Source organism: Desmodus rotundus, chromosome 8 (assembly GCF_022682495.2).
Source record: "Desmodus rotundus isolate HL8 chromosome 8, HLdesRot8A.1, whole genome shotgun sequence".
Lineage (NCBI taxonomy): Eukaryota > Metazoa > Chordata > Mammalia > Chiroptera > Phyllostomidae > Desmodus > Desmodus rotundus.
The window spans coordinates 45354356-45376759 of record NC_071394.1 but is presented as its reverse complement, the minus strand read 5'-3'; positions in this window follow the sequence as shown (position 1 = coordinate 45376759).

Below are 22404 nucleotides of genomic sequence, written 5' to 3'. Positions count from 1 at the left end.
GAGGCAGTTGGGCTTCCCCATCCAGGTGTCTGGGTAATTAAGCGGAGCAGTTTTCCCATAACCTTGAGTGGGCCTGATAAATAGTGTTCTCATAGCCTTGAGACCTGGTCCAATAAATGGTTCCCATAACATGAAGTGGCCTTGCATGTGCAGAATCACACTCTGTTATATAATTTTTTGGCTTGTTGCTGGCTTTGTCTGTCTATAGTACTTAAGTAGGTGGGGGCTTCTCACTAGAGATATGTGCAGCTTGCAGCATGTGTGGCTTGCCCACCTGTGAATAAAGGAGTGTCAAGCATCCTCATGGCTCTGCACATTTTCTTCTGTCTGCTTGAATACCATGAACATCAGGCCTTGACCGGCTGCAATATATAGGGATTCAACAGTAGAGTGGATGAAGCCAAGAATCAAATCAGCAATTTGGAATATAAGGAAGCAAAACCAGAACAGAAAAAAAAATTCAGAAAAATGAAAATAGTGTAAGGAGCTTCTGGGACAACCTCAAGTATACTAGCATTCTTATCAAGAGTGCCAGAAGAAGAGAGTGAGAGCAAGAAATTGGAAACTTATTTGAAAAAATAATGACAGAAAACTTCCCTAACTTGGTGAAGAAAATATACAAGTGCAGGAAGCACAGAGATTTCCCAGAAAGGTGAACCCAAAGAGGACCACTCCAAGACACATCATAATTAAAATGCCAAAGATTAAAGACAAACTGCTTCAGAGAATCTTAAAAGCAGCAATAGAAAAGCAATTAGTTACCTACAAGGGAGCCCTCATAAGACTGTTAGCCGATTTTTCAAAAGAAACTTTGCAGGCTAGGAGGGAGTGGTAAGAAATATTCAAAGTGATAAAAAGTAAGGCTCTACAACCAAGATTACTCTACCCAGCAAAGCTATTATTTAGAATCAAAGGACAGGTAAAGAGCATCCCACACACACAAAAAAAACAAAAGGAGTACATCACCACCAAACTACCATTATATATAATGTTAAAGGGTCTTCTTTAAGAAGAAGAAAAAGAAAATAAAAAATATGAACAATAAAATGGCAACAAATACATATCTATCAACAATTGAACCTAAAAAAACAAAATAAACAAAGAAGCAGAACAGAAACAGAATCATAGATAATGAGAATATTTTGACAGTTGTCAGATGGGAGGAAGTGGGGGGGGTTGGATGAAAAAGGTGAAGGGATTAAGAAGTAGAAATTAGTAGTTACAGAATAGTCATGGGTATGTAAAGTGCAGCATAGGACATAGAGTATGCAAAGAACAAATATGGGTGACCCGTGGATATGGACAACAAGGCAGGGATTGCCTGAGGGATTGAGAGGCTGGGTGGAGGAGTGCAAAGGGGGGGATTGGGACAACTGTAATAGCAGAATCAATAAAATATAATTAAAAAGAAAAAATAGTCTAGTAATTTTTAAACATAATATAGGGTTAAAATGAAAATCAGAATAATTAAGCATTACTAAAAATGATACCAGATTATACCTAGGTGTTATCTTTTCAAAATTATGTTTAATAATATGATTTATGTACATGACAATTACATTTTAATGCATGCAAAACTTATCTGAGTCTTGGAAAACTCTCCCACAGACATTTAGAATAAACACTAATCTTCTGCTAGCAGGATACTGGAAACTTTGGTGAAGTATTCAAGAGGTTTAACCCCATGAGAGCTGTATAGTGTAAAGCTAATTCCATAAGATGAGAATAAAACCACAGGAAGAAAGATAATGAATGCAACAGAGTCTCAGTTAAATAATCAAATGAAACCTTGTTTTTGTGTTGAAGTTCCTAGAAATTGTACGGAGCTGACAGAAAACTTGTCAAACGCATTCAGAGACTTGAAATTTCAATAAAGCTGAGATACCCTGGGTGATTTTTTGCATTAATTACACTTTTAAATTTATTTTTGAGCTTCATTATTTTTGCTGAAAATATTTTTTACTAGCTACATGGGTTTGGTTTCTTGGGACTATAGCAAAGATTACTTACCACAAAAACAATCCCTGATGACTTAAATTTCACTGGTAAAAAGTAAATTTTAAGTACAGAAGAGAATTATATTTGATCAAAATTCACCCAGGAAAATCTAGTTTTATATACAGGGGAGAACATATCTAAACAACCAAGTCTCAGTGTCAGTGACAAATAATTAAGGTAGGAATGACAGAGTCAGAAGGTAGAAGCCCAGCACTGTGGTATCAGCTTCAATATATTGGGCTTCATATCATATGAATGAATATGGTCCTAGATTGTGGCAGTGTCACTGATGAGGAAAGTGAAGCTATGAGGGTGATTATATTGAACTGCTTGCCTAATAAATCCTGTAGCTGGGATTTAAACCAAGACCTATTTGGCCCCAAAGTCCAAGCTATTTCTATTATGCTAGGTGAAAATGAGGGGAGGTCAGGGACCAGTAAGGAAAGTTATAGAGAAACTACCAGGCTTGACAGTACTTCTGTGTGCACATGTGTGTGCTTTCTAACTCTTCAGATCAAATCTGTACTCCGTGGAGATTTGTATGGTCTTTTCCCACATGATGAAGGGTGTATATGGGAAGACCTTCTCCTACCTCTCCAGGCATTTGGATAAAGCTGCAATAGTTGATGAGAGATGGTGGCTTCTATCCATTCAGTGACACCCACTGAGTGTTCAGTGGCACCCAGGTAGCATTGTCCTCCACACAGGTCATTTTGCGTGAGGCCACCTTTGTTTAGTACTGGTATGCCGCTCTCCTTCCTGGGCATGTGAACCAGGAAGACTAACTGATAACACCTAGTGGTAATTAGGAATCATCTTTATTTAAAAAAATTTTGAGTGGAGTAAAATTTGAAAAATTAAATACAATTTTCTTCACTGTGGTATCTGATGTAGACTGTTGACCTTCCCTTAGTGCTTCAATGTGTTTGCTGGACATTCGGTCTGTTCTCTAAGCTTCTGTCTTGGTTCCATAGTACATAAGTCTCCGTGTGCTCTGCCTCAGCAGTCACACGGAGCCTGACCAGTGATGAGTCCCTTCATATTGTCTTCATTCTTTAATAAAGGACTTGGGCTTAAAGATCCAGAGCTGACTATCCTGGACTCTTAAAACTACATCTGAGGGACAGGGAACATGAAAAACTTTAAGTTATGTAGTCATTGTGGATCTAGTTACTCTCATATGAAGAAAGTACTTTCAGGTTAGAATTTTTTCAATGTAAATCATATCCAGATTTATTCAGCTTTTAGATGACTATGGGCCAAAACTGACAAGCTGGAAAGTCTCCCACACCAACCTCCTTCATGTAAAGCTTCTTGCTTTATTTTTTTTTTCTGTAAATTTGTAAGCGAATTGAAAAAGAAGGCCATTTTTCATTGTTCCTATCTGAGACCAGGTTCTTGGACAAATTAGCTTACATATCATTATAAAAGGAACAAAAATTAGTTTTATAGGGAGAGAAACCAATACCATTATTTCAGGCAACAACTCTATACAAATTATTAGGGGATCATTTTACCCTTGCCCTCCCTCCTCTTACGTGTCACCTTCTCCTTCAGGTATTGAATGTATTGAGTTGATTAGCTAGTCCCAAGATAAAGAAACATTCACTATTGCATTACTTAGTGTTACTACAGGGTGGTGATGGTCTTATGGCTCTTAAAGGGAAGAATGATTCATTATTTTCTTAGGAAAACAACACTATAAAATAATAAGTGTTAATTTGACATCTCTGATAAATGGTAATATTAATGTGCTATATAATTGCAATTCTAAGTTGTAAATCAACAGATTTTATATTTAGAAATTCCCCACCTGTGTTTGTTTGCTGTTTTTATTTGAAGAAATTTTTAAAAAATTGCTAAAACCACAGGACACAGGGACAATACTAAACAGAGACCAGCTGAGTAATTATCAAGAAACAATAGCTCCTTTCACACAGATTGTGTTTTTGGATTTGAGAAAAGAATGGGAGTTCAGTGAGTGGCTGATCTATAGCAGTAGCATAAACAGCAAATGTTTTACGTGTATTCTCAATAATTTGCATTGGTTATAACCAGAATGAAAGGAAATTTTATTAATAAAATTGCCTATTTAAGACTACAAACTACTTTGGAAAATTAGACCTGGTTGATTTAAAATAGGAGTGAAGTTTTGTACAAACTCTACATGCAGCATCACTACCTGACTTTAATTCTTTGTTATAAGGGACGTCAATAATATTTGAAAGTTGTAACTGAATATTAGCAAAATGACAATTTTTCTTCTAATGCAAGCTGAGGTTAATTTTCTCTTTGAATTGTTTTATATGAGACAACATGTTCTTAGCTAAGATAAGGTCACAGACTCACTGAATCTCTAGAGTTAATAGAGAAATTGGAGTTTAGTCCCATCCTCGCATTTTGAAGAACAAAATTTGAGGTTAGTGGCTCAAATCCCAGCAAGCAGGAGCAAATCCCAAACTTTCCATGTGTACTCCATGAATGCTGGAGTTACCTATACACATTTCCTTTCTCAATTTCATTGTCTGTGTCCTCATACAGTCTTCATCATCTATTTTTGGACATAGTTTATATTTAGTCCTTTATATTATGTGGCACCATGCCAAGAACACAAGAAAAATTGTGTTGATTTGTTACCCAAAATAACAAGTTTATCTTTATTCTTTCTAAAAAGACAGCTGAACTATCATTAAATACCAGGACACTCTAAGAAAACTACTTGGTGATGCATTTGAAAAGACAGTCAGCAAATGTTTGTTAATAAATTAACTTATCAGCCTTTTAAAAGATTTTTTGGCAAGAGTATGAAAAGGTTTGCTTATGTTTTTCTACTTAAATTCATTCTTCACACTATTTCCAGCTATCTTTTCTCTCTCTCTATATATATAAAATTCATATATGCACTGGAAATTGTTATACAATATCAACCAAATATATTTTTTAATCCTCTCCCAAGGATATATTTATTGATTTTAGAGAGAGAAATGAAAAGAGAGAGAGAGAAACATCAATTGGATCAATTTGTTGCCTCCTGAACACACCCCAACCAGTATCAAACCTGCATCCTAGGTATATGCCTTGACTGGGGATCAAACCCACAAACTTTGGGAGTATGGGATGGTGCTCCAACCAACTGAGCCACTTGGTCAGGGCCCAAAGGTATTTAGTTTAACATGGAATCCAGAAATAACCCAGTGATAGAACAAATAATTTTGGAGTAGGGAAGAGAGTAGAAAGACTATAAATATTAATAAAATACACTATCTCAACTCCATTAACTGTTCCCTTTCTTAGGATAGTTACTCTCCATTTTTAATCCAACATTAATTAATGGATTTGGGGGAATCATAGGGATCCAAATAATTTCAGAAGAGTTTATTTCCAGTTTTCTATATTGAAAGCAATGTGCTAAGAAAACACAATGAGAAAACATGTGTTGCTTTGTTTTAAAACAGATAGAAAATTATTTTCATTCATTCTTCAAAGACATCTGAATTCTCACCACAAATGACCAAAATTTCTTTATTATTCCATTAGAAAAACAAGTATAGTTTCTTTACTGATTAAAATTATAATTTAGTAAAATGCCTAATACATATTTACCAATATGGAAAGTTAGAAAATATGGCATGTACACATTGTTCACACATTCATTTTTAAAATCAATTCATTGTAACACAGGTAATTATCAGTTATGACAATTATGTAAATTGTCATAATTAGTAAAACAATTTCAGGAGATGTATCTTCCCAAGAAATGAATGAAATTTAAATAGCAAACATAATCTGAGATAAATAATAAAAAGCCTATTTTTAAAGTATTGTAGCAATTAGCTGTATTCAACAACTGAAATTGACATGCTTTTCTCAAGTTGGAAGTTATAACATAGATAAGTGAGTTCATAGTGGAATTACATCTGAATAAATTACAAGTGATGAGCTTTTAATTTGTGTTATTTAATTCAGAGCTTCAAACTTTTGCAAAGGAACAAAATGAAAATCCACATAGTAAAATGAGTGTCATACTTATTTTAGTTCATTTGTCATGGAAATCTTTCTTTTATTGCAAGAATCATTCCTTCAATTTAAAGTGAAATTGTGTATGGGCTACCTATAAATGATTGAACACAATCTTTTTACAGTTTTCATTAATATCTTTTTCCAAACCCAAAGAATGTACACCACCAAGAGTGAACACTAATGTAAACCATAGAGTCTGGGTAATAATATGTCAATGTTGAGCCCATCAGTTGTAAGAAATGTACCATTCTGGTGGGGACTATTGATAACAGGGGAGGTTATGGGTTTAGGGGCATGAAGTATGTGGGAATCTCTGGACATTTCATTTAATTTTTCTTTCTTTTTAATTTAATCTTTACTGTATTTTTTATCATTTAGTCCCCTTATACCCCCTTCCTTCCAGCAATCACCACACTGTAGTCCATGTCCATGAGTCCTTTTTCCTTTTTGCTCAATCCCTCCACTCCCTAAATTTCCCCCTCTACCAGCTGTCATCCTGCTCTCCATCTATGAGTCTGTCCCCATTTTCCTTGTCAGTTCAGTTAATTCATTAGATTCCACATATGTGTGAAATCATTTGTCTTTCTCTAACTGATTCTTTTCATTTAGTATAATGTTCTCCAGGTCCATCCATGTTGTTGCCAAGGGTAAAATTTTCTTCTTTTTTTATGGCTGAGTAGAATTCCATTGTATAAATGTCCCTTTCAAATTGGCCATACTACCCAAAGTGATTTATAGATTCAATGCAATACCTATTAAAGTACCCATGACATATTTCACAGATATAAAACAAACTTTTCAGAAATTTATATGGAACCATAAATGACTCTGAATAGTTGCAGCAATTTTGAGAAAGAAGAACAAAGCAGGAGGGATCACAATACCTAATATCAAACTGTATTACAAGGCCACTGTAATCAAAACAGCCTGGTGCTGGCATAAAAACAGACCAATGGAACAGAACAGAGAGCCCAGAAATAAACTCAAGTCTTTACGGTCAATTAATATTTGACAAAGGAGGCAGGAGCATAAAATGGAGCAATTTTTAATTTTTTTGAGGCATCGCCATACTGCTTTCAACAGTAGCTGCACCAATCTGCATTCCCACCAGCAACACAAAAGGGTTCCCTTTTCTCCATGTCCTCACCAGCACTTGTCGTTTGTTGATCTATTGATGATAGCCATTCTGACAGGTGTGACATGGTATCTCATTGTGGTTTTGATTTGCATTTCTCTGATGATTAGTGACGTTAAGCATCTTCTCATATATTCTATTGGCCATATATATCTGTATGTCCTCTTTGGAGAAGTGTGTATTTAGTTCCTTTGCACATTTTTTAATTGGGTTATTTGTTTTTATGGTATTGAGTTTTGTAAGTTCTTTATGAATTTTGGATACAACCCTTTATCACATATATTGGTAATTATGTTCTCTCATTCTGTGGGTTATCTTTTTATTTTGTAGGTGATTTCCTTTGCTGTGCAAAAACTTTTTAGTTTGATGTGGTCCCATTTGTTTACTTTTTTCTTTTGTTTTGCTGACCTAGGGAGATATATCCAATAAAAAATTGCTATGAGCAATGTCTGAGATTTTGCTGCTTATGTTTTATTCAAGGATTTTATAGTTTAAGATCTAACATTTAAATCTTTGATCCATTTTGAATTTATTCTTGTTTGTGGTGTAAGAAGGTGGTCTAGTTTCATTTGTCTGCATGTATCTATACAATTTTCCCAACGCCATTTATTGAATAAGCTAGTCCTAGACCATCATATGTCCTTGCTTCCTCTGTTGAATAATAATTGACTATAAAGTGGTGGGTTCATTTCTGGGCTGTCTATTCTGTCCCACTGATCTAAGTGTCTGTTTTTATGCCCGTACCATGCTGTCTTGATTACTGTGGCCTTATAGTACAGTTTGTTATTAGGTAGCATGATTCTTCCAACTTTGTTCTTTCTCAGTGTCATTGTTGCTGTATGGGGCTTTTTGTGGTTCCATATAAATTTTTGAAATATTTGTTCTAGTTCTGTGAAATATGTCATTTGAATATTGGTAGGAATTGCATTGAATGTATAGATTGCTTTGGTTCATATGGATATTTTAATGATGTTAATTATTCCTATCCATGAACACAATATGTGCTTCCACTTATTTGTACTTCATTCAATTTCTTTCTTTAGTGTCTTATAATTTTCTAAGTACAGGTCTTTTACATCCTTGGTTAGGTTTATTCCTAGGTATTTTATCCTTTTTGAAGTAATTGTGAATGGATTGTTTTCTTAATTTCCCTTTCTGTTTGTACATTATTGGCATAGTAAAATGCAGCTGATTTCTGGGTATTAATTTTGTATCCTGCTACTTTGCTGAATTCATTTATCAGTTCTTGTTGTTTCTTGGTGGGTTCTTTGGGGTTTTCCATGTACAGTATCATGTCATCTGCAAATAATGACAGTTTAACTTCTTCATTTCCAATTTGGATGCCTTTTATTTCTTCTTCTTGTCTGATTGTTATAGCTAGGACTTCCAGTACTGTGTTGAATAACAGGTGAAAGGACATATCCTTGTCTTGTTCCTGATCTTAAGGGGAACACTTGTAGATTTTTCCTGTTGAGTATGATGCCAGTAGTGGGTTTGTCATATGTGGGCTTTATTATGGTTTAGGTATGTTCCCTCTATTCCCACTTTGCTGAGAGTTTTTATCAGATTTGGGTGTTGTACTTTATCAAATGCTTTTTCTGCATCTATTGATATGATCATGTGGTTTCAATCCTTCATTTTATGTGATGAATCACATTTATTGACTTGCAAATGTTGTATCTACCTTGCATCCTCAGAATAAAACCCTCTTGATCATGGTGTATGATCTTTTTGATGCATTGCTAGATTTTTTTCCTTGTAGTGGCTTTATCTGGTTTTGGAATTAAGATAATGCTGGCTTTTTCTCAATTTCAGTGTCTTTGGTTATATTTTGCTTGCTTGTTTGTTTTGTTGATTAGGTTCCTATTAAAGGTGAGATCAGAGAATCAGATGGCGACACAAGATGGCGGCAACATAGGTGGGAGCGGAGTCCACTTCCCCTCAACGCCAGGGAAATACCTAGCTGATCTGAGGAGCAGAGCGAACAGCCAACAGTATTCCAGCATATACGAAGATCAGAGACCAAAGATAGAGGACACTGAAAGATCTGACGGTAAGAAGAGTGCTCAAGGACAATAAGGTCCACGGGACCCAGGACCGCGCGGTACAAGGGCGGCAGAAGCGCCAGCCCTGGCGCAGGGGCTCCTGCAAGAGTCTTGGGAGAGGGCCAGGCTGCGCTGTGAGCAGCCAGGTGCTTGATTAGACCAGGGGGGCTTGAAAAGGAGGAATTTCTCAAAAAGAAAAAGAAAATAGAGACACTCAGGGGCTAATTAGAGAACTCTCGGTAGTAGCCGAGGCCCCTGGCGCCCCTCCCCCTCCACCCCTGGACTGCTACGCTCACCTGAGGTCCGGTCGCGCGCGCGAGCAGATTAGCCAACGGGACCCACACTTGAAACCCCGGAGGGGCGCCCACACCTGAAACCTCCGAGATAATTTGGAGCAGAGACTAGCTGCTCCACCCACAGGCCCAAAACCTCGGAACCCAGTGCCGCGTGATTCAGTCCCAGGGCGGCCCCGCCCGCCCGAGAGACTCAAGCCCAGGGCGGCTGGATCGGCCCCCAAGCACAGAGCCTGTGGCTCAGCGGGCTGCGCGCGCTCACCAAGCACAGGGCCGGCTGGGTGCCTGTTTTCCAAATACAAAGCTGCTGGCGAGTGTCCTAACCCCAAGGCGGCTGAATCCGCCACCTGCGCGCCAGCGTTCCAAGCCCTGGCGGCTCGATTGGTCCGCCGGCTGCGCGCTCAGGGCACAAAATAACGTCACAGACCCAAAGCGGCTGGATTCCCCTGCTGCGCACGCACGCGTCACAAGCCAAAGCGGCTGGATTGGCTGATCAACGGACTGATTGACTGCCAGGGACCACACCTACAAAACAGCGAAGAGTGTGACCCAGGAAGAGAGAAAAGTGAAACCAATCCTTCCAACCACCCCCTCCCGTTGCACAGACAGGACACCAGCAGAAATAACCTGACCGGTTTAAAGCCAACAGAAGATTTTTTTTTTTTTTTATCCTTTTTCTTTTTTTTCCTTTCCCCCTGAATTCCTTCTTCCTCTCTCTTTTTTTCTTTTTTTTCATTCCTTCTTCCTCCCATCCTTTACCATTTTTATGTCTTCTTCCTGCCTTCTTTTATCTATTTCTATGTTTTAATTTTTGCTAAAATTCCTTCTTATCTTGCCTCCGATCTTTCTTTATTCCTTCTTCCCTCCTTCCTTCCTTTCCTCCTTTCCTATTTCCTTTTTCCCTCCTTCCCATCTTTGTTTTGGTTTGTTTTGTGTGGGTGTGTGTGTGTTTTTTTTTTCTTTTCTTTTGCCCCCCCTTTCTCTTTTTCCCACAGGTGAGACAACAAAACCTGGAGTGCTGAAAAGACTAGAGTTAGACCGTGTTAAACACATAAACGTCAGCTCAAGACCAGTGAGCACAGGAGAGTAAGGAGACAGCACCACCGAATCCCATTGGCATTCTACCATAGAAGTTCATATCATAAATCCAGGGAGTCAGAACAAAGCAATTTAAGACGCAGAGGCCAACAAGAAGAGCCTCACAAACAATGGGAAGACAAAGAAACAATTCCCAAATGAAAGGAAAGGAGGAAGCCTCAGAAAGAATACTAACCGAAAAAGAGGCAAGTCAACTATCAGATACTGAGTTCAAAGCAATGGTCATCAGGAAACTCACTGAGCTCTCTGAGCTCAAAGAGAACTACCAGAAACTACAAGGAAACTACAATGAACTCACTGCAAACTATATCAACATGAAAAAGGAAATAGAAAATATCAACAAGAGCCAAGAGGAAATGAAGAATACAATTTCTGAATTGAAGAACACAGTAGAAGGAATTAAAAGCAGACTTGACGAAGCAGAGGATCGGATCAGCGAGCTGGAGGACAAAGTAGAAAAAAACACCCAGAAGGAGCAAGAAAAGGAAAAGAGGCTCAGAAAGAATGAAGAGGCAATAAGGGAAATGCAGGACAACATGAAACGTAACAATATCCGTATAATAGGAATACCAGAAGGAGAAGAAGAAGAGCAAGGGATAGAAAACCTGTTTGAAAAAGTAATGATGGAAAATTTCCCTAATCTGAGAAGAGAAAAAGTCACCCAAATCCAGGAATCACAGAGAGTCCCAAACAAGAGGAACCCAAAGAGACCCACTGCAAGACACATCATAATTAAAATGGCAAATTTCCAAGACAAAGAGAGGATCTTAAAGGCAGCAAGGGAGAAAAAGGAAGTAACATACAAGGGAGCCCCAATAAGGTTAGCAACTGACTTCTCAATGGAAACGCTCCAAGCCAGAAGAGAATGGCAAAAAATATTCCAAGTACTGAGAACCAGAGGCCTGCAACCAAGACTACTTTACCCAGCAAGGCTCTCAATCAAGATAGAAGACCAAATAAAGAGTTTCCCAGACAAAAGAAGTCTAAAAGAATACAGCTCCACCAAACCAGCTCTGCAAGAGATGCTAAAGGGACTGCTTTAAGGAAAGGAAGGAAAAGAGAAAGACAGAGGAACACAGGTAGGAAATAATGGCAATGAATAACTACCTATCGATAATAACCTTAAACGTAAATGGATTAAATGCTCCAATCAAAAGACATAGAACAGCTGAATGGATAAGAAAACATGACCCACACATATGCTGCCTACAAGAAACCCATCTCAGGACAAAAGACTTACACAGACTGAAAGTGAAGGGCTGGAAACAAATCTTCCAAGCAAACGGACAGGAAAAAAAAGCAGGGGTAGCAATACTCATATCAGACAAAATAGACTTCCAAAGAAGGGCCATAAAGAGAGACCCAGAAGGTCACTTCATAATACTCAAAGGAAGAATCCACCAAGAAGACATAAACATTGTAAATATATATGCACCCAACATAGGAGCACCCAAATACATAAAGAAAATCTTGGAGGATTTCAAGAAAGATATTGACAGCAACACAATTATAGTAGGGGATTTTAACACCCCACTATCAAAAATGGACAGGTCTTCCAAACAAAAGATCAACAAAGATATTGTGTCACTTAACAATACCTTAGAGGAAATGGACTTAACTGATATATACAGAGCTTTTCATCCCAAAGAAGCAAAATACACGTTCTTTTCAAGTGTCCATGGAACTTTTTCAAAGATAGACCACATGATAGGACACAAAGCAAGCCTCAACAAATTCAAGAAAATTGAAATCATATCAAGCATCTTCTCTGACCACAAGGGTCTGAAACTAGAAACCAACCCCAAGGGTAAAAACCCAAAACACTCAAAAGCATGGAGACTGAATAGCATGCTATTAAACAATGAATGGGTCAAGAATGAGATTAGGGAAGAAATCAAAAACTTCCTGGAAACAAATGAAAACGAACTCACAACAACCCAAAACCTATGGGACACAGCAAAGGCAGTCCTGAGAGGGAAGTTCATAGCAATACAGGCCTACCTTAAGAAGTTAGAAACAGTTCAAACAAACAACCTAACCCTACGCCTACAAGAACTGGAGGAACAACAACAAAGACAGCCCAGAGCAAGTAGAAGGAAGGAAATAACCAAGATCAGAGCAGAACTAAATGACATAGAGACTAAAAGCACAATTGTAAGGATCAATGAATCCAGGAGCTGGTTCTTTGAAAAGATAAACAAAATCGACAAGCCTTTAAGTAGGCTCATCAAGAAAAAAAGAGAGAGGATCCAAATAAACAGAATTAGAAATGAAAGTGGAGAGATTACAACTGATACCACAGAAATACAAAGGATCGTAAGAAATTACTATGAAGACCTGTATGCTAAGAAATTTGAAAACCTAGATGAAATGGACACATTTCTAGAAAAATATAATCTTCCAAAACTGAATGAAGAAGAAGCAGAAAACCTGAACAGACCAATATCAGCAAAAGAAATTGAAGAAGTCATCAAGAAACTCCCATCACACAAAAGCCCTGAACCAGATGGTTTCACAGGAGATTTCTACAAAGCATTTAAGGAAGAACTAACCCCTATCCTTCACAGACTATTCGAAAAAATCCAAACTGATGGAAGACTCCCAAACTCTTTTTATGAAGCCAACATCATCCTAATCCCAAAACCAGATAAAGACACAACGAAGAAAGAAAACTTCAGGCCAATATCGCTGATGAACATAGACGCTAAAATTCTCAACAAAATATTAGCAAACCGCATCCAGCAATATATTAAAAAGATCATCCACCATGACCAAGTGGGATTCATCCCAGAAATGCAAGGATGGTACAATATTCGCAAATCAATAAACATAATACATCACATCAACAACAGCAAAGACAAAAATCACATGATCATATCAATAGATGCGGAAAAAGCATTTGATAAGATACAGCACCCATTTCTGATAAAAACACTCAGCAAAGTGGGAATAAAGGGAGCAGTCCTCAACATAATTAAGGCCATATATGAGAGACCTACAGCCAACATCACACTCAATGGACAAAAACTTAGAGCTTTCCCACTAAGATCAGGAACTAGACAAGGATGCCCTCTCTCACCACTCCTATTCAACATAGTATTGGAAGTCCTAGCCACAGCAATCAGACAAGAAAAAGCAATAAAAGGCATCCAAATTGGAAAGGAGGAAATGAAACTGTCACTGTTTGCAGACGACATGATAGTGTACATGGAAAACCCTATAGACTCCACTCAAAAACTACTCGACCTAATAAATGAATTTGGCAAAACAGCTGGATACAGAGTCAATACCCAGAAATCAAAGGCATTCCTGTACACCAGCAACGAAACTGCAGAAACAGAAATCAGGAAAAAAATCCCATTCGATATAGCAACAAGAAAAATAAAGTACCTAGGAATAAACCTAACCAAGGAGGTAAAAGACCTGTACTCAGAAAACTACACAACACTGAAGAAAGAAATTAAGGAAGATACAAACAAATGGAAGCATGTACCATGTTCATGGATTGGAAGAATCAACATTATCAAAATGGCCATACTACCCAAAGCAATTTATAGATTCAATGCAATCCCTATTAGAGTACCCATGACATATTTCACAGATATAGAACAAACATTGCAGAAATTCATATGGAACCATAAACGACCTCGAATAGCTGCAGCAATTTTGAGAAAGAAAAACAAAGCAGGAGGGATCACAATACCTGATATCAAACTGTATTACAAGGCCACTGTAATCAAAACAGCCTGGTACTGGCATAAAAACAGGCACATAGACCAATGGAACAGAATAGAGAGCCCAGAAATAAACTCAAGTCTATACGATCAATTAATATTTGACAAAGGAGGCAGGAGCATAAAATGGAGCAAAAACAGCCTCTTCAACAGATGGTGTTGGGAGATCTGGACAGCTACGTGCAAAAAAATGAAACTCGATCACCAACTTACGCCATACACGAAAATAAACTCAAGATGGATAAAAGACTTAAATATAAGCCGTAACACCATAAAAGTCCTTGAGGAAAACATTGGCAGGAAAATCTCAGACATTCCACGCAGCAACATCCTCACAGACACATCCCCTAAAGCAAGGGACATAAAGGAAAGAATAAACAAATGGGACCTCATCAGAATAAAAAGCTTCTGCATGGGTAAAGAAAACAGCACCAAATTACAAAGAGTACCAACAGTATGGGAAAACATATTTGCCAACGATACCTCAGACAAGGGCCTGATCTCCAAAATATATAAAGAACTCACTCGACTCCACTCCAGGAAGACAAACAACCCAATTAAAAAATGGGCAAAGGACTTGAACAGACACTTCTCCAAGGAAGACATACAGAGGGCCCAGAGACATATGAAAAGATGCTCAGCATCACTAGCCATCAGAGAGATGCAAATTAAAACCACAATGAGGTATCATCTCACACCAGTCAGAATGGCCAACATAAACAAATCCACAAACAAATGTTGGAGAGGATGCGGAGAAAAGGGAACCCTTGTGCACTGTTGGTGGGAATGCAGACTGGTGAGGCCACTGTGGAAAACAATATGGAATTTCCTCAGAAAACTAAAAATGGAACTGCCCTTTGACCCAGTAATTCCGCTGCTGGGATTATACCCTAAGAACACTGAAACACCAATCCAAAAGAATCTGTGCACCCCAATGTTCATAGCAGCACAATTTACAATAGCCAAGTACTGGAAGCAACCGAAGTGCCCATCAGCAAACGAGTGGATCCAAAAACTATGGTATATTTACACAATGGAATTCTACGCAGCAGAGAGAAAGAAGGAGCTTATACCCTTTGCAACAGCATGGATGAAACTGGAGAGCATTATGCTAAGTGAAATAAGCCAGGAAGTGAGGGACAAGTACCGTATGATCTCACCTTTAACTGGAACATAAGCAATAGAAGAAAAAAGCAAACAAAATATAACCAGAGACATTGAAGTTAAGAACAATCTAACAATAGCCAGGGCGGGGGTGGGGGGTGGGGGCGGGGACAGTGGGAAGAGGGTATTACAGGAACTACTATAAAGGACACATGGACAAAACCAAGGGGGAGGGTGGAGAGGGGGGAGGGAGGTGGGTTCACCTGGGGTGGGGTAGAGGGATGGGGAGAAAAGGCATACAACTGTAATTGCATAACAATAAAAAAAAAAAAAAAAAAAAAAAAAAAAAGGTGAGATCACATGGTATTTGTCTTTCACTGCCTGGGAGGAATTGCCTGAGGGAGTGGGTGTGGTGCTGGGTGATGGGGGTAAAGGAGGAAAAGACAGGACAACTGTAATAGCATAATCAATAAAATATAATTAAAAAAAAAGATAATGCTGGCCTTGTAAAATGAGTTTGGGAGCCTTCCCTCCTTTTGAATTTTATGAAATAGTTTGAGAAGGGGAGATGCTAGCTCTTCTCAGAATGTTTGGTAAAATTCAACTGTGAAGCCTTCCTGTCCAGGCCTTCTGTTTGCTGGGAATATTTTGATTTCTGCATCAATTTCACTAGGTGTCATCTGTCTATTCAGATTCTATGATTCTTTCTGATTTAGTTTTGGAAGATTGTTTGTTTCTAGGAATTTATACATTTCATCCAGGTTGTCCAGTTCATTGGCATTTAGTTGCTCATAATATTTTCTTACACTCCTTTGTATTTATTTGTTGTCAGTTGTTATCCCTCCTCTTTCATTTCTGATTTTATTTATTTAGGTCCTTTCTCATTTTTTCTTGATGAGACTGGTTAAAAGTTTGTCAATTTTGCTTCTGTTTTGAAAGAACCAATTTTTGGATTCATTGATTTTTTGTGTTATTTTTTCTGTTTCAATTACTTCTACTGTGATATTTATTATTTCCTTCCTTCTACTCACTTTAGGCTTTATTTATTTATTTTCTTTCAAGTTTCTTTTGATGTAAAGTTAGGTTTTTTATTTGAGCTTTTTCTTGTTTTGGGGGGATGGGTCTATAATGCTATAGATTTCCTTCTTAGGATAGTTTTCCAGTGTCCTACAGATTTTGGATTGTTGTGTCCTCATTCATTTGTTTCAAAGTATCTTTTGATTTCTTCCCTGATCTCACTGTTGACCCATTCATTGTTTAACACCATGTTATTTAGCTTCCTTGTGTTTATGTGTTTTTCAGTGTTCTTCTTGTGATTGATTTCTAGTTTCACAGCCTTGTGGGCAGAGAAGGTGCTTAATATAATTTCAGACTCTTAAATTAATCGAGACTTGTTTTGTGTCCTGACATGTGGTCTATCCTAGAAAACATTCCATGTGCTCTTGAGAAGAATGCGTATTCTGGTGCTTTGGGGTGAAATGCTCTGAACATATCAAATCTATTCAGTCTAATGTGCTGTTTAAGGCCACTGTCTCCTTGTTGATTTTCTGCCTGGAAGATCTACCCATTGAGGTCAATGGGGTGTTGAAATCCCTGACTATGACCGTATTTCTGTTGATCTCTCCCTTTATGCCTGTCAATATTTGCTTTATATATTTAGGTGCTCTTATGTTGGGTGCATAAATGTTTACTAGGGTTATATCCTCTTGTTGGATTGTTCCCTTTGTCATTACGCAGTGCCCTTCTTTGTCTTTTCCTACAGTCTTGTTGTTAAAGTCTACTTTGTAAGATATAAGTACTGCTATCCCAGCTTTTTCTCTTTTCCGTTTGCATGATATCTATTTTTCCACCCCTTTATTTTTGGTCGGTGTGTATCTTTTGATCTGAGATGGGTCTCTTTGAGGCAGCATATATATAGGTGTTGTTTTCTTATCCATTCAGCTACCCTGTCTTTTGGCTGGAGCATATCTTTTGGTTTAAGCCATTTACAATGAAGGTGATTATTGATAGATACATACGTAGCGCCATTTTATCGTTAGACTGTTTTCCTTTGTTTTTTGTTTTTTTCCTCTCCTTCTTCTTAAAACGAACCCTTTAACAATTGTTGCAATACTGGTTTAGTGTTAACAAACTCCTTTAGCCTTTTAATGTCTGGGAAGCTCCTTATTTTTCTTTCAATTTTAAATGATAACCTTACTGGGTAAAGTAGCCTTGGTTGCATGTCCTTACTTTTCATCACATTGAATATTTCATGCCACTCTCTTCTTTCTTGAAATATTTCTTTTGAGCAATCAGATGACAGTCTAAGTGGTGATAGCTTGTAGATAACTACTTGCTTTTCAGTGTTTTTTAGGATTCTCTCCTTGTCTTTAAGCCTTGTCATTTTAATTTTGATGTGTCTCGGTGTAGGCTTCTTTGGGTGCTGCTTGTTTGGGACTCTCTGAGCTTCCTGGACTTGTGTGTCTTTTTCCTTCACCAGAGTATGGAAATTTTTGGTCATTATTTCTTCAAATAGGTTCTTGATCCTTTGCTCTCTTTCTTCTCCTTTTGGCATTCACATGATGCAAATTATTGTTCAAAATATTTCTGTTCTCTCCTTATTTAAAAAAAAAATCTTTTTTCTCTTTGCTACACTTCCTGGGTGCTTTCTTCTGTCTTATCTTCCAAATCACTGATTTCATCCTCTGCTTCATCTAACCTACTATTTATTCCTTCCAGTCTATTATTTATTTCAGATATTGCATTCTTTATTTCCGACTGGTCCTTTTTATGGTTTCAATGTCTTTTTTAATGCAGTTAAATATCTTTATAATCATTACTCTAAACTCTATCTAATAAATTGCTTGCCTCCATTTCATGTAGTTCTTCTGGAGAATTCTCTTGTTCTTTAATTTGGGTTCCGTTTCTTTGTCTTTGTGTTTTGGCTACTTCTTTATATTTTCCTTAGTCATTAAACTAATCAACCTATCATCAGTAGCCAGCTTAAGCTCCAAATGGTGGGACAGACTAATTCCTAAGGACAGGATATTGCTTCCCCTCAGGCTGATGCCACTTGGATGGGAGTGCTCTGTCTGAGAAAGATGACTCCTGCAGTATGTGGAATGACTCAGCACAGGGATCCTAGCAGCTGTTCCTTCAGTTCTCTTCCCACATCCACCAACCCCAGATTCTCCTCAAACATCTCAAGTACACTTTGCCCTCTGTCTGCCAGAGTCCAGGGCAAGTGGCTGCAAATAAAATTATGTGTGTTGGCTCTGTAAGAGGCTCTCTGTGTCTCCAGCCTTCTCTCTTTGGCAGACAGGAACCCTGCTGCTTTTCACAACTGGTGTTATCTGGTTCCTTTCTTGGTTGCTGTGGGTTGGGGAGCCCGGCTTGGAGTTTAGATCCCACAGTCTCAAAGGGAACAATTTGGCCACTGAAATATTCCTCCAGAACTTCAGCTGCCATACATGGGAGCCCAGCCATCCCTCTCATGCTTCCTTTGCATTCCCTACTAGTCTTGTTGTGGTGAAATTCTTTCTTCTGTCTGTTTGTGGTTATAAGGCTTCTTTCCAGCTAGTGTTCAGTTGGTTATTTAATATGATTTTCCTGTAATTTAGTTGTAATTCCAGGTCTGTCCTGGGATGAAGTTAGTGTAGCTTCTACTTACTCCTCTACCAACTTGGACCCTCTCATTTCATTTAATTTTATTGTGAACCTAAACTGCTGTAAAAAATAAAATGCACTAAAATAAATGAGACTAAGGTACTAGGTCCTTGGACTGTTCTAAAATGCCAACATGTGTAAGTAACACTTGGGGGTTTTCCTTCTATTGATGGCCCTCTAACATCATCCATGGAAGTGGCGAACCATACACTACAAAAGGCAAGAAAGAGGGTATCCTTTAGAAACCTTAGTTCTAGAAAAAAATGTTTAAAATTTTTTCACAGGGATTGTTATTCTTGTTTTTCCACTTGGCTGAATGTTCCTCAAGGGCAAAGATCACCCCTTATACTTAAAATATGCATTGGACTTAGGCATCTCACAGAATTTTTATGTCAAAAATTTTCTTTGGATCAAAATAGCTATTGTCTTGGTCAGAGTAACAAATGTCCAGATAATCTGTGTTTTGTGAATTAAAATACAAAAATGATACAGATAAAACAATCAGAGCAGAAGAAGTTCTAATAAATTTAAAGTGAAAATAACATGAAGGAAGCTTAAGCAGACTATTCATTGAGCTCAGATATCTACCAATGTACAAACTACAGGTAATAAGCATATAGAATTCAAAATGACATGTTAGATGTCTTTAATACTTAAATATAAAACTTGAGTAGAGTCTGGGAATACTTAATACGGAAAAAAGTGGTATATTATGCTGGTAGAGCTTTTCATATTTTACATACATTATCATCACATTTCATCTTTAATAGTTCTTGGAGGAACTTAAGAAGCATCATAATTTGCATTTTAAAAGGAAGAGAAGTGAAGATGATTGAAGTAGGTTTTCAAAGGTCACACAGCTGGTAAATGTCAAAGTCTATAATAACCCTGATATGTTCCCATATAAGAAACCAGAAAGCACATCACAGATGGGAATCCATTTTTTTTTTTTTTTTTTTTAGAGAGAGAGAGAGAAGAGAAGGAAGGGAGAAAAACATCGATGTGAGAGAAATATCAATTGTTTGCCTCTCTTACGTGCCCCAACCAGGTACTAAATCTGCAATGTATTCATGTACCCTCACTGGAATTGAACCAGACACATTTAGATTTGCAGGACATTGCTCAGCCCACTGAGCCATTCTGATCAGGGCAGGAATCCATGCTTTTCAAGATGGAATCATATTGTCCAGCATTGAGTAAGTCTTACAGAAGAGACAGTGTTATGGAGAAGGGGTTAGCAAGACCACTGTGATTCTCTCATCTCACAAGCAGGTTATCTGTGTTTTCTTGATACTAGATACATAATTGATAGAAAAAAAGAACCAGTACTAGGAAACTCCACTTAGATATTTTCTCAGAGAAGCAGAATGTCTAGTAAAGTCTTGGTTGCCTTGTTGGCATTTATATCCTTAATCTTTTGTTGAGAAAATTAGGATCAGAACTGCTACTGTGATCATGACTGTGGCCACCAGATGACCTTGAAGAAAGTGACCTGGAGATCACATTAACTGGGCAGAAATAACCTGTGCTTGGGAGGTAGGCATTTTAGATTCATAGATGTTCAAAGGTGAGATATAAGACCATATTCTATGAGTTCTACAAAATTTTGGAATTATATTCATATAGTGTAAGCTCAATTAATTTACTGGATAGAGTGACAGTGAATGATATCCTGTTACTCTTTGACAAAGTTCTCTTCTACAAACTACTAGTCAAGATATATCTTAATTGGAAGATATATCTTATTTACCTTATTTTCTATTTAGTTTTCATTTATTTTATCTTATCTTTTTATTGTTATTCAAGTACAGTTGTGTCCATTTTCTCCCCACCACTTTCCCCTGCTCCACTGACCCCACCTCCCACCCTCGTTTTTACTCCCCTTTGACTTTGTCCATGGGTCCTTTATACATGTTCCTTGACTTGATCCTTCCCCTTCTTTTCCCTATTATCCCTTCCCCCTTCCCCTATGGTTACTGTCAGTTTGTTCTTTATTTCAATGTCTCTGGTTCTATTTTTCTTGTTTGCTTGTTTTGTTGATTAGGTTCCACTTATAGGTGTGATCATATGGTATTTGTCTTTCACCATCTGGCTTATTTCTCTCAGCATAATGCTCTCCAATGCCATCCATGCTGTCACAAAATGTAGGAGCTCCTTCTTTCTCTCTGCTGCATAGTATTCTATTGTATAAATGTACCATAGTTTTTTGATCCACTCATTTACTGATGGGGACTTAGGTTGCTTCCAGCACTTGGCTATTGTTAATTGTGCTGCTATGAACATTGGGGTGCATAGATTCTTTTGAATTGGTGTTTTAGGGTTCTTAAGGTATAATCCCAGAAGTGGAATTGCTGGTAAATATATATAAGGTATCCTGGAATGACAGGTGTTAACGTATTATGGTAATCATTTATCAATGTATATATTTATTAAATTATATTGTACACCTTAAACTAGCATGGTGTTGTATGTCAAGTATATTTTAATAAAGTTGGAAAAAATAATAAAGTATCCTTGAAGGTGTTTTTGTGCCCATTCCTGATTGACACAAATTTAAATTGGGGAGCATATTTTCCATAATTTGTGTTGATCTATATTTGGATTATTTTTGAAAGACCTCTTTGTTGACATGTAAAAAGAAAATACCTTATCTCAACTTTCAGGAAAAAAAAGGAGATTGAGTGGTATTGTAGAGCTAGGATTCTTCAGAGAGAAACAGAGTAGGGGTTGGGAGGTGGGGCTGGATTTTAAGGAATTGGCTCATTTAATTGTGGGGGTTGTTAAATACAAAATACACCAGCTGCCTGGAATTTCAGGTAAGAGTTGATGTTGTAGTTTAGGATCTGAAGGCTGAGCACTTAAGTAAAGTTTCTATGTTGCAGTCTTGAGGGGAATTCCTTCTTTCTCAGGGAATCTCATTCTTTGCTCTTAAGGTCTTCACTGGACTGAATTGAGGCCCACATTGTAAAAAGTACCTGCTTTACTCAGTCTACTGATTTAAGTACTAATCACATCTAAAAATACATTTACAGCAACATCTAGACTAGTGTTTGACCAAACAGCTGCTCACCATGTTCTTGCCAAATTGCCAAATAAAATTAACCATCACAGCTATAAAAAGAGTGAGTGTGCAGTATATGTTTTAGTCTGTATTTCATTTGGTCCTCCCCACATTAATCCCACCTATCACATATGACCTTTTAATGTCACTCAAACATAATGGAAAGAGTTTGGCGTTGATAAACGTTTTTTATGTTGATTTGAATACATAGTACAATTTGTGAAACAAAGCACCAATTTAGTACAGGAAAGGGTGATTTTTAGAATGCTTC